At 38.1% G+C, this 16,023-nt stretch overlaps 1 long non-coding RNA gene across 1 annotated transcript; it reads right to left on the bottom strand.

The window, feature by feature from the left end:
* Positions 1-242: 242 nt before the first annotated feature.
* LOC135297175 (uncharacterized) lies at positions 243-13,704 on the bottom strand. The gene is made up of 3 exons (XR_010359225.1): positions 13,187-13,704; positions 12,072-12,186; positions 243-3,719 (listed from the first exon to the last, which is right to left on the bottom strand). It is a non-coding gene; the product is annotated as an uncharacterized LOC135297175 (long non-coding RNA).
* Between the last annotated feature and the right edge of the window lie 2,319 nt (positions 13,705-16,023).

Genomic DNA, 16,023 nt, shown 5'->3' on the forward strand with positions numbered 1-16,023 from the left:
CAGTACTCATTTTATTATCAGATAGGGTGTTAACACCATGTCATGCAACATCCATAACTATTAATTAAGACAGTGAATATATAATCACATCCAAGTGCAACAGAAGTCCATATCATCAGCAGGTTATAGAACCAGGCTCTGGATTTTGTAATCCCAACAACCAAATTCCTTTGCTCTGTTTCATTCCTGTACAGCAAATGTGTCACAGAGCATGAAGCAACAAGTTTTTGATGTATGTTCCATCACTGTCTTCACAATCCTCTCATCATGTGCTAAGAACAGGTGCACGGCAAAAAGCAACAATCTTTTTTTGGTTTTAGTGTTTGCCTGGCCTAGATGGATGGGCAGGTGATATGATCAGTGAACTAATCATGCTGTTCTGAGAATGTCACTATTAACATAACACACTATAATGTTACAGGCAGTCTTACCTGCCCTCCTGGATAAGTTTAATTCTGACATTTTGTTAGTAAACCCAAAGCTGTCTTTCTCAGATTTCTGCAAGTTCCACACATATGAGTGGCAAATTTGAGCATAATTCTGTAGTAGGAATTGTCTACTTGAATTACTTTTTTTCAATGTTATACTACATGTAATACTAAAATTTGATATTGAGAAACTGCAATTAATTTAATTATATTCAATAAAGTAGATTTAATACTAAATTTCTGGTGTATATTTTCCATTATGACATGCTTGCTCTTTGGGAACAATGGTCTGTGGTCCTTATATACTGAATTTCTAGAGTAAGTGTGTTTTCATGAAAGACATAGAGAAAAGTAGCTCCCTGTGTATCCTTATATTTTCTATATCGGTACCAGTATTTTGAAGATGAAGAGTACAGGTTATTGAATGGATTTGCTTATCTACTTTTCTAAGTGTGCCCATGTGAACACATATAGAAGAGCTGGTGTGATTTTGGTACCCCTGAGAGGAGATAAAAAGATGCAGTCTTTGAAGACGTTGGTACCATCACACAAGAGATCTGTCTAAAAATACTGTACAGATCATCTCTAGAAAAGAGAAGGAAGTCAGGTTATTTTCTCACTGCTGACCATTTTCTGCTTTTTCCATGCCTGTGTTCCCTTGCTGCTAACAGGATTATTCACACAAGGAACACAATAGCACTTTAGCCTTAAGCAGTTGGCCTCCACACTGGTACACAAGTGAGCATGTCAGCTGGAGCTTGCTGTGATGCAGAGAACAAACTAACCAAGAACTGGACTATTACAAGTCATAGATAACTGGAATTTATTTTAATCATTTCTGTCACAGGAAAGAATTTCTAAATGTGTTATGTCAAAACATCCCAAGAAGTGACATGTAATCCAAGGCACATGTTTTATTCTTGGTTACATTTGCAAATTGAATCTCGGTACTTTCAAGGCATTTTGAATTTAAAGTAATATTGTTAAATGCCTGTGTTCTTGATACTTAACTAAAGCAGTGACACAAGAATATTCAATAAAGGACTTCAGTACAATAATTCATTTATTCACTGAATACCTTGTCTTAACAACTGACAACTTTTACAGATCTGATCCCTCTCCAGAGATTTAGTCATTCTCCAACATGCAATAGCAAGAGATGTGGAGATGATAAAAAAATATATAGTACTTTTCATATTCAAATAAATATCCACAATAGAAAACAGGTGCTTTTCACCAGCTACATCACAAGACCTTTCAGTATTTGCTCTCTGCTTATCAACTCTTTCTTTCTTTAAAAGCCTATGACACTCAATGTCTTTACAATGTCAAGTCCTGGTAAACTTTACAGGGAAACAAATCCCATACATTTATCTTTCTACACCTACAATGGTGTTTCTCACACTGATTCAGCCTGAATATCTCTGTTATGCTAGGTGGTCTCAGCAATTTCCAGCATTTCATACTTCAAGGCAAACTTGTTTGTAATTTTGTCAATTTCTAAGGCCAGTATTTCTGCACTTGAAGAGTAGCTTGAATTTAAGGGGCAGTGCATCACTTCCTCTCTGTTATTGTAACAATCCAGCAGGAAAATTCTTGATTCAAATGATGGACACAGAATATGAAATAGCTGCTATTTCTCAAACATATATATCCTCTATAAATTTGTGCTCTGCCCATGACATTTTTCCACTAAAGACAGATGTACTTAGAAGAAAAATTTCCATGTGAATGGCAAGACATTTTGCAATCATTGTGTGAATGAAAAGGGGAAATTACAATCACCAGTTTTAGACTATTTTATTTATAACAAGAATTAGATGTTTCTAGTGTTAATTAAACTCTGTTTAGATTATGAGAACAGTGAGATCTTGCCCAAGATAAATTCATTTTATGTCATTTGTACCTGTAGTTTGGATTTAATAGACCAAAATGAAGATATGTATGGAAAAAGGTATATGATAAAAAAGTGCATGCAAACCAGTGATGTGAATAGTGTGAAAGAAAGAAGAAAAGCCAAAGAAGGAAAAATAATGGTCTGGTCAGATGTTGCAGAAGTTTCTACTCACCTGTGATAGAAAGAGGTGCTAGCAAAGCTGGTCTTTGTTGAATTCTACATTAATACAGGAATTCTACAACATTTCATCTCTTGAACAACATATAGGTTTGCACCTCCAAGAGTACGGATCTATGCCTGGCCATCACTTACATGGCACACTTCAACAGAAAGCATTTCTTGTGTTGCCGCTTACTATGAAATTTTGTTTACAAAGATAAGCATCACTTTAAAAGGTGATAAAGACACAATGAGCAGAAGCCAAACTTTTCAATTGCTAACCCATTCTATAATGTACATAAAGTATACTTAAAAAACAGGAATGCCAGTTATGTTTGCAAGTGGCTTCAGATTAACAAGGGCAGATATAATCCAAAGTACTGCTTAAAGGTCAGTGAAAGGTTTAAAGGTTAAACCCTGCTCCTTTTTTTTTCACTTTGGACTCCAAGGGTTTCAAAAACAAAGGCCATTTCTACTCTCAGCTACACTAGTGTGAATTTAATATTCACAAGTGCTTGGTCTTAGTTGGATTGGTGTGGATTTACAGCAGAAGGACTTCCATCTCTGGCCCTATACTGCTGCTTTGCTGCTTTGTTGAAAGAACAGGCTTTGTTCAGCTGCCACTTTCACCCAAAGAAAAACAGATATAGCTGTATCTATGTCATCTAACTATCTCTGTGAAAATTTGTCCATGGATTTTTCAGAGCAGAGAAGCTACACAAAATACTCTGAATACACTGTAGATGTTGAAAATACATATAATTGGGAAAGGTGAATTTTCATGTTAAACAACCTTTTCTGACGTTCTTTATCTAGAAGCAAGAATAACACGCTTCCATCAGCAGTTCTATGGCATTTTGAATGTGGTGAAAACATTGGATTATATTTTACTGTTTGTTAGCAATGAAATCATCATATCCTTAATTCTATAATAACTTAACAGGAGCTATACTGCTGAAAAGAAGAATGTCTTATCTCAAATGAGGTTTCCAACTAAGATAATCTGAGGAAATGTATAACAACTGTGATCCTAGGAAGACTTGTTTTTCTACTAAGTAGAAGTAATAAAACCGTACTACTTAACAAAATCTTTAAAAAATGTCAGCCAATATACAAGAATATTTACATCTTTTCTTCCTGGAGAAATACTTCCAGCCTCTCCCTTTGTTTCCACACTTCCTCACATTCCCTGAGGACAGAAAATCTTCCAGGGCCTGGAAGGTTCAGGGTCAGTCCTGAAACAAATTGCAGACATGATACACTTGAGCTCAGCGGCACTGCCTTCACCTGCTCTCTGCCAGCCACGCCACCCACCAAAAGTCCATCCACAAATATTCTCTCCTGGCTAGGTCTGTAAGCAGTCATACTGGAGAAAGTTGCTTCAAGAAAATGTGGAGAGTTTGGTGATCAATATATAGAAAGTTTACAAACCACATTCTACAAATTCCCTTTGGGCATCTTCCCACAATGTTATCCAGAGAGTAGCTGGGTCAACAGCAGCAAGGAGCCTCACAGGATCCCTTAACTCCCTCTTGGTCCTGCAGGCTCTTTGTGTTTCCCTGTTCTGCTCCTGTGCCCTCAAGGTCATTCTTCCATTTTATATCCCACTTCTGTGATGTCTCTGCAAGTGTCCTCTCAGAATCTCCACTGCTCCCAAAGCTCCTGTTCCCGTTCATACCACGCTGTCCTGCCACCTGCCCATGCCTGCACAATACCATTCCATGGGCAGCTCTCACCCCAAGGTTCCCTGCTTGATTTCTAAACCAGACAGCACTATGGATAGGCTTTTTATCAAGTAATATTTTAAAGCCATTTTTCTCTTTTGAAGCTCTCTGAAGGAACTAGACAAGATTTAAGTCATCATCTCATGCAGAAGGAAAGATGAAATGTTGCATGAGAGACAAAAAAGAGAAATGGCAGCCTTTTTGTAATGCATCCAAAAATACAGTACGGTTTTGGGAATTGCAGCTGGTTTTATGACCCATCTGACAACTCATGGCTTGAAAATCTGCAGGATGTTTCCTTCCCTTGATCACATACCTGTAAAAGCACTTCCAGCAAGAAGTATTGCCAGTGTGACCTTGTGGGGTTTTTTTCCCTTTTCAGCCATTGTAAACAGTCACACAAATAAATTCAATTGCTTGGATATGGATAAAAAATAGATCCACAAGAATGACAATTTGGGCAATGTATACTCATTTCAAAAGTCAAGAAAATATTGACAGAAAACACTTCTGCATTTTCCGCTGGAATTACTGAATATATTTGATTAAACATATAAACTTCACTTTGGTATTCAAGTTCACCAAGCATGTTTGGAATAACAATTATTCTATTAACATACTGACATGATCTAGTCAAACAAAATTAAATGTGTTTTGGGGTAATAAGATGTAAAGCCTTATTTAAGTATTGCTGCTTTTTTAAAACAATGGAGAGACAGTGATATCTGCAGAATCAAAACAATATTTCCACAAAAACTGTAAATTAAAATCATTAACCTAAGCCTTGACATAAGCATCTTTTTCCTCAGGGGCATGGACCAGCTGTCCTCAAAGAGAAATTTTAGTTTCAGAAAGCTCCTAGGAAAAATAAATAAAATACAATGGTATACTATTTATAATATACAGCAAGTAATCTCTAATTCTGTTCCTAATCAGTGTAAGGCCAGAACAAAAATGAAATTGATTTAAAATTTAAAATTCTTATAGTCTTAGAGTTTAGGGAAGCATATGAAAAAGTTTAATTTTAAGTAAGGCATCACATTCTAGCCATGACATTGGCTTAACCACCTATACAGGCTCAGGTGCACCATCTTATGCTAGATTTTCCAAACTGCAAAATTCTAATATTTCTTACCTTGTTCAGAGCAGCTGGCAGACTTTAGTTAGAACAATACTTGATTTTCTTTGTCCTCTTGCCTATTCTGGTGCAATAAGGTCTGGCTTTTAAGCATTATGCTGTTATACATCTTTGTTATCTGTTACCTCGAAGTTTTTGATGCTGCCATATATATGTACATGATGCTTTGTAAACAGCAAGGTTCAAAACTGCTGAGCTTGTGAATCCAAGCGTTAACCTACGTGCAAGAATAATCTAGTTAATGAAAAGATGACCAGGGAAAGCTAAGTCTGTCTGTAAGCTCAGGATGTGAGAGGTTGTGGCTGGCACTAAGAAGACCCAAAACCGCCACTGACCCATTGCGTGATTCTGAGGAAGCCATTTCACCTTTCTGTTGTGCTTTTCTTCTCAGCCTTCATCTCTCCAACCTGCCAGCCCTTCACAGCAAGATCTGTCTCTTATGATATATCTCACAGCAGGAGCTCAGCTGGGGCTTCCAAATTAGAGCTGATTGGGAATTTTGCAATGAAATGAATTTTCATTAGAAAGTGCAGCTCAGTTTCAGCGCAGTTCTGCAGTGCAGTTGTGGGGATGCTCACCCAGTATACGAGGGAGCAAAAATTCAGATAATGACTCTGAAGAATGCTTTGTTATAGGAAGTAGATCACCTCCAGGAGAAACTGTGGCATGTGCCTAGCCCAAGGATAACTATCAGGCTGTGGGTGAATTGACACAGTCCTCTGCAGTTAGAGAGACAGCAGGTCAGGAATTTGAACCTGAGTGTGCATGAGGAGATCACATGTTCTGTTGGTGGGATCTGTGCTTCTTTGTTTGTATTAAAAACAAACCTTCTAAAAGCAAACCTTATGTTTGCTGCAAGAAGGCACTGGAGCATCACTGGAAGACTGGGAAGTTTCATGGGTAGATTTACTTGGCCTAATTTGGTTCTGCTCTGAACCCTGCCTGCTGTTAACAGTGAAATCAGATGTATTTTGAGTTTTAAAATATCCACAGTCTAAAGGAGACAAACAACTTCAGAATAAATCATGATCAAATATCTGAGGACCCTTAACAACAAAGAGAAAGAGAACTTATTTTTAAAATAATTCCAACGAGAAGCAGGAAGACCTTCTGGTAACTAGAGAAAAAGAAACAAGTTGTCTCCAGAATGAGGAAGGAGACTACAGCAGGTAGGTGTGGTCAAAGGGAATAATCAGATCAGTAATCCAAAAGGAATAATAAGTAAAAAAAAAATCAGTAAAGAAAACAGGACATTCAAGCACAGAATTAGAAGGAAAGTGATATGGGACTCTAGTAAGTTTTGATATGATCTAACGAGAGAAGTAAAATAACCAGGAACTTGCAGAAGTAATATCACTACATCACTACCATTTTTAGAACATTTCCTTAGTAGCTTCTGAGTATTAATTCTGATGAAACACACGAAAGGGAAAAATACTTGAGAAATATTGGTTCTTGCAAAAAACATTCTGTTGTTACAAATCTGATCTCCACTATGCACCAGTACAAGTTCCTACCTGCATAGAACATTGCAGCATTACCAAAATGGCAGTGCTGAAGGGAACTGCCATTCCCAGGGAATTTTCTCTTTTTTCTAGCCCCACTTCAGCTCCTCTTACTGTCTGCTGACATAAAATACCCTGTGTGTGTAATCCAAAGAGCAGCTGAGTCATGTTCAATTCACATGGTCACTTGGAGCTGAGTATGACTGCATTACCCGTGTGGCATCTCCAAAGAATATGCAAAATGTCATTTGCTGAGATGGCAACTCTGTAAACTTGTCTCCAGGGGGCATTTTGTACAAAAGTTAAGAATATTGGGAGGACCATATCTCTTAAGCTACAGATTTGTACTGGGCCACGCACTGTTGTGTCTCCAGCTTCTGTCTACCAAACACCAATCCAGGGTGCATGGCTGTGGAGCTGGGATGGGGATTCAGGCTCCAGGGTAGCTGCAGTCAGGACACAGTCTGCTGCATGGTGTTGGCATTGCCACTGTGCTCACCTTCCAGGAAACTTAAGGCCTTAAATATAAACTCACTTTGAGAGTTTCCATTCTCTAATTGTTCAATTTAGACTCATCCAGAACAAATAATTTTTCCAACTTGCAGAATGATATTTCTGGAGAATATAGGGAGAAACAAGCCCAACCCTGGAGGCAAGCTCAATGACAATATTGCATTGATAGTACAGATTGCTAACAAACTTCTTGATTAGACCCCTTCACGATGAAGGCAGTAACTGTTCCAGTGCAGGGTGATGACCTAGGTTACTTCCTCAGCAACAAACAAAAAAACCTGTATTCTTTTAAATGATATTGCTAAAACTGCCAACAGAGTATGGAGGTTTTTTTGGGGGAAAAAATGTTTGGCTGTGAACCTTCTGCTACAAAAATGCAAATTAAAATGAGAAAAATTTGAGAAAAACAAGAACTAACCTGTGAGTTAGAGTTAAAAAAACATACAGATGAATTCAGAGATGCAGTCCTGTGATGGGAAAATATCCAGGGTAATAAATGTTTGCAGAAGAAAGTTCTGTGGATTTTCAGGCAGGGGAATAGCAGTGGTTACCTCCTGCTGAAATATCATAGCCGCAATGAAGTGGCAAAGATGACAACTGACATGTCAGAGACACATAAATCTATCCTTACAGGACTGACAACTTGGTCTGATTGCTCTCCAAAGATAACTTTATAACTTGCTGAAGTGTGACTTAAGGATGCCCTGGAGCAGCACTAACCTGTGTACCTTTCTTGTGGGTAACTTTTTATAAGCTATAGCTTTAGTTAATAGCTTATGCAATTTTTCATTTGACCTACGGGTGTCCCATGTGGGTGGGATTTTCAAAAACACTCAGGCCCAAATCTACAAAGGGATTTACACAGAGATGATTGCACCCATAATATGTATTAGGGAGCAGAGCAGAAACTTGGCCTCAATTTAGCCTGTAATCTAGCAAGGATACAGGAGAGGGTCTGCAACACCCCAAATGTTCACCAGGAAATCTACCCATGCTTATAGGTGTGAAATTGCTCTGGACAGTGGTCATGCCTTAGCTCTGCTCCTACTAAAATTGAGTAAAACTGGGCATCAGGCAAGTGCTTTTGAAAAAGCCAGTATGAATAATTTCTTTTCCTCACTGTAACTTCAGTGCTTTCTGAAACACCTTTTAGAAAGAAGTACTTGAATTTTATTGTCAGGTAGACCACTTCAGTAGGAACAATGTGTGTGGTTTTTATTTCAGTGTTTTGTTTTTCAAGTGAACTATTGAACACACACAAACACACAAGAATAAAAAAGATGATAAAAAGGACAATAATACAATATCCAGTTTGGTCCCAGTGATGTTGTCTGTGCTTAATCTGAAGCTGTTGATAGTCTCTGCATGCAACTTGAGATCTTTGAGTACATCCTCCCTTCTGATGCTGGCAAAGAGCAGGGGTAGCATCTTCATATATGTCAAACACTAGCAGAAATTTTGTCCTCCATGGGAAACAAGCCACAAGCAGCAGTGTGTCTTATGAATAAGCCCTTAGGGAAGCTGCTTTGTTTCTTTTTTTCCACCATCTTTTCACAAAGCCAAACCATCCCCCGTGGCATTTGGACACACAGAAGACAGTTGCATTTGAAAGACCATAAGCAGTCAAACTAAATAAATAGATGTGAAAAGCTGAATCCCTTACAATGCCATGCTGAAAAAGAATAACTGGCAAGTTATGCATGAAGGCTCAATGCTGGTCTGCTTCCTCAGGCCCAGAGAGTTTTTGGTGAATGTCTCTGAAGAAGTGCAAAGAGCAAGTTGATGTGGCCTCATGCCTGTGGGGCAGGCAGAGGTGTTCCTAAAGGATGGTGCAGCCCCAGAACACTGCAAGCAAAACTCTCAGAGCCACGTTCAGACCCCAGTCAGTGGCAGAATTTACACTCCTCTGAATGGGGAGAAAGTGCCTTTGAAGCAGTAGAAAACCCCAAGGCTCTCTAGAGCTCCTGGGATGCTTGACCACAGTGGTGGCAGAACATAACTCATCTGGCTTTCACAAGGACAGTAGTAAATGCAGTAAACTGAACTCAGGGTGATCTGAGGGCTGCAGAGTGAACTGGAGAAAAGTCTTTTTTTGTCCTCTAGGAGCAGTGTAAGGGGAAGGCCTATAAAGTTTAGAATTTCTAGATCCAAGCACAGAGCTTCTACTGGCTTCCAGGAGAGTGTCAACTGCAGATAATTAGCCAAGGGCTTAAAAGCATAATAGGGCTTCATTTCAAAAGCATTTTAAGTTTCTTTTTCATCCCTTCAGGACAAGCAAAGCATGGTAATACTGTTAGCTGTTTTAGTAGTATGGTCTAAGAATATAATAAAAATGCTGGAAAAGGCAGTATTTTCTCTTAGACCAATTGTTTTAACTGGGGGGGGAAACTTTCAGACAAATATCCTCCTTTGTATACGAAAAACTTACTTAGATGTTGCTTTCAGCTATTCTACTAGAAGATGTTTCTTTCCCTTAAACTTTTCCTTGAAAGCAAAGTGAGGTCTAAACCCTGTTTTAGAGGAAAATACTGGGTGATCTATTTCTACACAGTAAATAAACACTGAAAGTGTTAATTGGGAAAGCTGATGGACTCATAACACTTCCTAAGACTGACATGATTTTAAAGTTAGTCAGAAAAGATATTTTTCCCCACTGAGCATATTTTGTAGGCATAGGGATTTAGAGACACATCCTTGCAGGAAGTCATCATGGATTATGTGAACACTTAAGTCCTAAGAGTGAAATATGGACCCTCTGGAACTGGCATAAGAGTGCACAGGCCTTGTGATCGCATGTTTGTAATAAGGTGGAAGTTGGTGTAGGGAATGGGAGAAGAGGAAGGTAGATTTTACTCTAAAACACTTCCACCCTGGCTTCTTTTCAAAAGCCAAGTGTTTTATGCTGCTTGTCACTTCAAGATTTACAACATCTTGTCCTCACTGGTAAAAAAATACCAGTTAAATGCAAGTAATAGAAAAATCACATAAAAATAATTTCAGCTACTTCCTACTTCATGGCATGATCTAAAGAGGTGCAGTTGTTCCTCAATGCCAAATATGCCCTCTTTGTCAGATAAATTACACCATTCACCATTTGCTGCAAAACAAACGTTCTTGTTGGTTCCAGCATTTAGTTCCTTTTGTGCTTTCTAGCTCTTCCATGAGAGGAAATCTGGGCACAATGTTTTATGATCACAGAACAGGGAAGTATGTTTCTTTTTAAAGAAAAGAACTAAGATGTTTCTTTTAAGCGTTCATTGCAAAGGCAGGGAAAACTAAGGAAAAGTGACACCCAAGTACCACCTGCAGTCAGATTTAGAGTGAATGTTCTCAAAAACTGTTCTGTCTCACACTAACACATTCTGGACTTGAGCGTTTTGTCCAAAAAGTTGATCAAGTACTGCTGAAAAATGAATAGAAACCTAAAGCAGGATAGTCTTCCAGATCCCTGAGTCAGGGCAGGTACATTGTAGTTCTGAGGCTGCTTTAAAATCTAAGTCAGCCTCCCTTGACCTATTTTGGTACCTAAACTAAAAGAGGATAGTAACACTAGGTCCTCTCACCTGTGGAGAGGCTGTTAATTTAAAAAATAATTTATAAAATTTTCAGGACAACAGTATGACAAGTGTCAGAATCTCTGCTGATTGTGTTCATCATAATCAAAATCTTATCTGATAAACATACTCATTTCAATATTTATCACGGCCTTATAGACATCCATCTGATCTGTAGTCCACAGAGGTCAGGTTAGGAAGTGGTGAATTAAAAAACAGTGAAATCCGTAGCACAAGAGGAATTAATGGGTTATGAGTATGTGTAGTTTCAGATGATTTACCTTACTCAATTAGGCCAGTTGCTGTCTGTGATAATGGTCAGCAGTGCACACTTCAGGAAAGAAAGCATTCTAAAGTTCTAAAGACACTGTTTCTTTTTTACAATTTTTTTACAATCTTTACAATATTTTTTGTAAAAAAAATCTGTTTATTTCCAGTTAGTGTTCGTTTTAATCAGAGGTGCCACAAGAGACTCTTTCTTAGAGCATTTCATTACTTTGGCCAGCCTGGAGGGTTTTCCTTGGCACCCCCAGATGCAGGAGCAGTATAAGCATATCCAGTGCTACAGTGATAAGCAAATTCTTTGAAATAACCTAGATCTCAGCATGTGTGCATATTCATGCATAAGCAGTAAGGCACATCCAGCACCAACCTGCACAGAGCACATCAGGTAACACAGCACAAGTGCAGAAAGCAGGTATAAAACGAGCCTTGATCAAACAGTTTCTACTTCATTTATTTTTGCCCTGCTCTGACTGGTGTAACTTGTAATTAGTCTCTGCCAGCAGTGCTGTGGTACCAAAGAATGGTGGATTAGGGAGAAACTCTAGAATTTCTCCATAACTTGACAAGTTATAACCTGAAAAGCTACACTTAGTCCATTAAAGATTTTTCACAGTGACATTTTAGCACAGCTAGGGAAATATGCCACTGTGCCATTTATCATTTTCAGGCCATGGACAGTGGAAAGGAGGTTGCTATGAGGAACAAAATAAAATAGATTACACGTATAGAAGTGAGGTGAAGAATACTGATAAATATACACTACTGAATGTCAGCAAATGTCACTTGAGAAGCCATTTGCAGCTACCAGAACAGCCCTGCAAACCAGCAAAAGTAGCAAAACCAGGCAAAACAAGTTGGGTGTACTCACTTCCACATGAATAAGCAATAAACCTCTCTGAAGTTACACCAGAAAGTTGTTAAACTTGATAGATGAATCTTTTCCAAATTGTTCTGTCGCATGCTGTATGTGGCTACAAAGGACTCTGGATGGTTTAAAGTGAGAAAGAGAAAGCATTGCTGAGAATGCAACAACTGAAGCATTTTCCTTCAAACATTTGTATTCTGCTTTGTATTTAAGGGACAGTATGAACAAAGAAGTGATTCATCAGACCACTTTTTCTTCCATAGGGCTGCTCTTTTTTTTTTTTTTTTTTGTCCGAACTTCACTGTCAGAACTGTTGCATTACTACCATTTCTCCTTTAAATACATTTGCCACTCTAGCAACAGGACTTAGAGTTAAATCAGTTTGGGTTTGGTCAGCAGCAACATTGCAAATTAAAGCTTTTCTGCCAAAAAACTTCTAGCAGTAGCTATCTAGCGTGCCATCTAAGTGTAAGTGAAAGACCTGTAAGACATCTATCTTTGCAGCAGCATTTGAGTTGTAGATCTATGGATCAGTTCTATTTTGGGTTATAGACGTGCTAGAAAAGCCCTCCTTGTGAAAGTTACAGCACTTGAGAGACAATATAAAGATTCCTTCAGAGTTATTTGGATCTGTGCTGTCTGCAGTCTCTTAAACCACTGCTCTTCCTTGATAATAAACTGAAGATCTTTGACTCAAAAAAAAAACTCCCAGGAAAAAATAGGGATTCTTAAAACTTCAGAAACCCTGTATGCTTTTATACTTAATTTTCCATGAGATTCTTCCTTGCAGATTCTAATTTATCTTAGCAAAATCAGAGACAGCCTGCATCATTTTGATTTCATGAGACTGTTATCCCCAGACATCACACTCATGCAAATTTCAGATCAGTTTTGTTTTCATTAGTGAAAAGCAGCAATGTGGATCACATAAATGGGGTCACACAGGAACTCTTTTATTCAAAATATTTCATACATGCTAAGATATGCTGTTTGTAGAACTATTTCAGTCAAACTTCTCACCATATGTTCATGTAAAAGCTATAAACAACCAGCCCTACAATGGCATCCTAAAGCCAAGGAGTTTAAATCTTTGAAGAGAACAAATTTCTTGTACTCACAAATCCTGTAGATGGAGTATGGGCAAATCTTCTTTTCTTGGACAGGATGTTTATACAATGAATTTTCTTTGTACTAGTCTTCACTCTATTCTTGCAAAATCAAAATCAAAAGTGATCCTTATTAGTCAAGCCAAACACTTTATTAAATTAAGTGTAAAGCCTGGTTTAGAAATTAACAATGAAAATTGGAAAACAAAGATTAAACAGATGGGTTGAACTTTCCTGAACCGCTCTCCACCCGTCTCCCCCCGATTCTTTGAAAACTGAAATAATCTTTGAGGCAAAACGGGCATTTGACAGCATCTGTCATACAGAAGTTCTGTAGATGTTGTGCTGCTTCTTTGGTCTTGTTTTGAATCTCTCTGTCAATTTGAATACACGCAACAGAGTCTCTAGGAGTGATGCTAGCTCACAAGCTGAAAAGACAAGGACCGTGTGGGATGCAACAAAAGGGAAAAGATCTGTCAGTTTGTTGCCTCATCATGAATATCAGTGTCCCCAAAACTTCTCTTTTTACACAAAAGTGTACAGTTTGGTGAAAAGCACGAGTAAGCTTATTTATCATTTATGGTTGAAATTTAATATGCTACATAATAATATGCCTAACTGTTTTTCAGAAATTCTGAGGGCTAGTATATTTCCACACACTTGTCTTTAAAAGAGACAAAAATACAATTTCCTAAAGGGTATTTGAAAAGTAGAAATGCTTGGCCTAGAGATTTTAAATAAATTCTTAAACAAATAGGCAGCACATGAATAAATATGCTGATTTTGTGACAAGCACTGAAAAGAGACTTCTGGTTAGCAGCCTGCTTAACCTCCTGAATGGTTTAGTCCTTCCTTCCTCCATCCTAAGCATGAAAGCTGCTATCCACACCCGAGACCTGACCTAAACTACTGAATGTGATAGAGAAGTGCCCACTGATTCTGGATCAGGCCTGGCAGCCTCCAGGCTTGGCCCTGTAGGCCTGAATCAGCCCGAAGCCAACCTGTGCTTCCCCATGGCCAGAAGTCCTTCCAATGCAGATGTTAAGGTATGTGCAAAATATTTGAACTGATTGATCAGACAGCCCTGGTCCTTTGACAAAGTATAAATTTTGCCTTAATAAAACAATATAGGCTTTGCTTTGGTACAGATGGTAATAATGAAGAATCACAGTTTCTGTTATCAGGTTTTTTGATACATTTGTGTGAGTAAAAGGAACATATAATTCTAAAGGGCAGGGGAAGAAGATTGTAAGTTTTTGCCCTTTTTTATTTTAATGGCTAAACATTGTAATGCTAGCTAAACACAAATTCTTGTCTGTTAATAGGTTCCTCTAGTTTGTAATAAATAGGAATGCTAATGACTAAAATTTGGTATTTGGTATGCATTAGCTTTTGTAAGTCTTTTCTTTACAGGCTTCATTGACATTCAATATGGCAAGCTTCCTTTGAAACATATTTATAAAATAACTACAGTATAATTAAACCAACAAAGCCATCTTTTAAGTAAGCTTAATAGCTCAGATTTTCAGTCTGTAAATTTTTTATTTTAAGGAGAAAAAATAGTTACACTCTATTCTACTCTATATTTCATTTTGCATATAATATTTTCTTTCTGTTTGCAATCTGTGCATATCTAATTCTTGACAACTGTGATTATTAATAAATGTGCATGAAAAACATGCTTCAGAGATTCTTCCACAAGAATATTTTTTGTTAATGAGAACTAAAACATATCTTGACAAAGACAATATAGGTAATACATATGTGTATATATACATATTTCAATAGCTAATGGTGGTGTAGTTAATACAGAAAAATGGATTAATAGATGTGGCAGGTAATACTCGAAGTGGATGCTGTCTGATAAATGTAACTAAAAATATTTTAATTATATGAAAGCAATAGGTAAATAAAAGCAATTATATTTAATTTAGCTTTCAGCTTGTGAGCATTTTCTGTAAGCTTTAATAGAGGAGATAGCCTGTGCAGAAGGCTAATGGTATAGCCACTGCTAACATTACTCATTACGGTTTCTAAGCAGTACTAATTCTGAGGTATTTCTCTGGAAGACTGCAATCTTCTTCATAAGGGTACTTGGAGCCTGATAAGTCTAATTCATAATAATATCTACCTCATTCAGAAAATTAAAGTTTACAGAATCCTCAGCAGTTTGAAAATCTTTATACTATTTAGAACCATGATCGTGTTTACTTAAGGACAAGGTAAAAAGTGATAACTCACATTATAATAAGTAAAGTGGAACCTCATGACTGTTTCTTAAACACTGTCCTCTACAGGCACAATAATATTGAGACCCCATTTACGGTATGATGAATAAAAACAGTTGACATCATTGTTATAACCTTTATTTAAAACTGTTACCAAGGTTACTAATTACCACCACTGTGTGCAACAGGTCCCTCTGAAGCAGTATCTACAGATGAACTGTAATGTGTAGGGCTATAATAAAAGGCATAAGGGATTATGCACAGGCAAAAACGCTGAAAATCTCACAAACACATCTACATTATACAGTGCATCACTTTGCAAACCTCCGCTTTCGATGCTGAAACACACAAAGCGGCTTTTTGTTTAATTCGAGCATTTAGAGAGATGTTAACTGTGCCCTGAAGCGGCTTCACAAATGTCGGGGAGCAGAGGGGATAGGGTCTACAGTGACCAACAAAACCTGCTGCTGCTGCTGCTGGAAATGTTCTCACCTCTTCTCCACTCTTGGCGGGGCACGGGGTACACGGGGAAAGCTGCCTGCATTGTGTGGATGCAGGCAGGGAGCAGGGAGCTGGCGGGGGCACGGCCGCAGCCCCGGGCCCGCACCGCCTCCAGCGGGG

The sequence above is a fragment of the Passer domesticus genome, chromosome 3 (genome assembly GCF_036417665.1).
Source record: "Passer domesticus isolate bPasDom1 chromosome 3, bPasDom1.hap1, whole genome shotgun sequence".
Lineage (NCBI taxonomy): Eukaryota > Metazoa > Chordata > Aves > Passeriformes > Passeridae > Passer > Passer domesticus.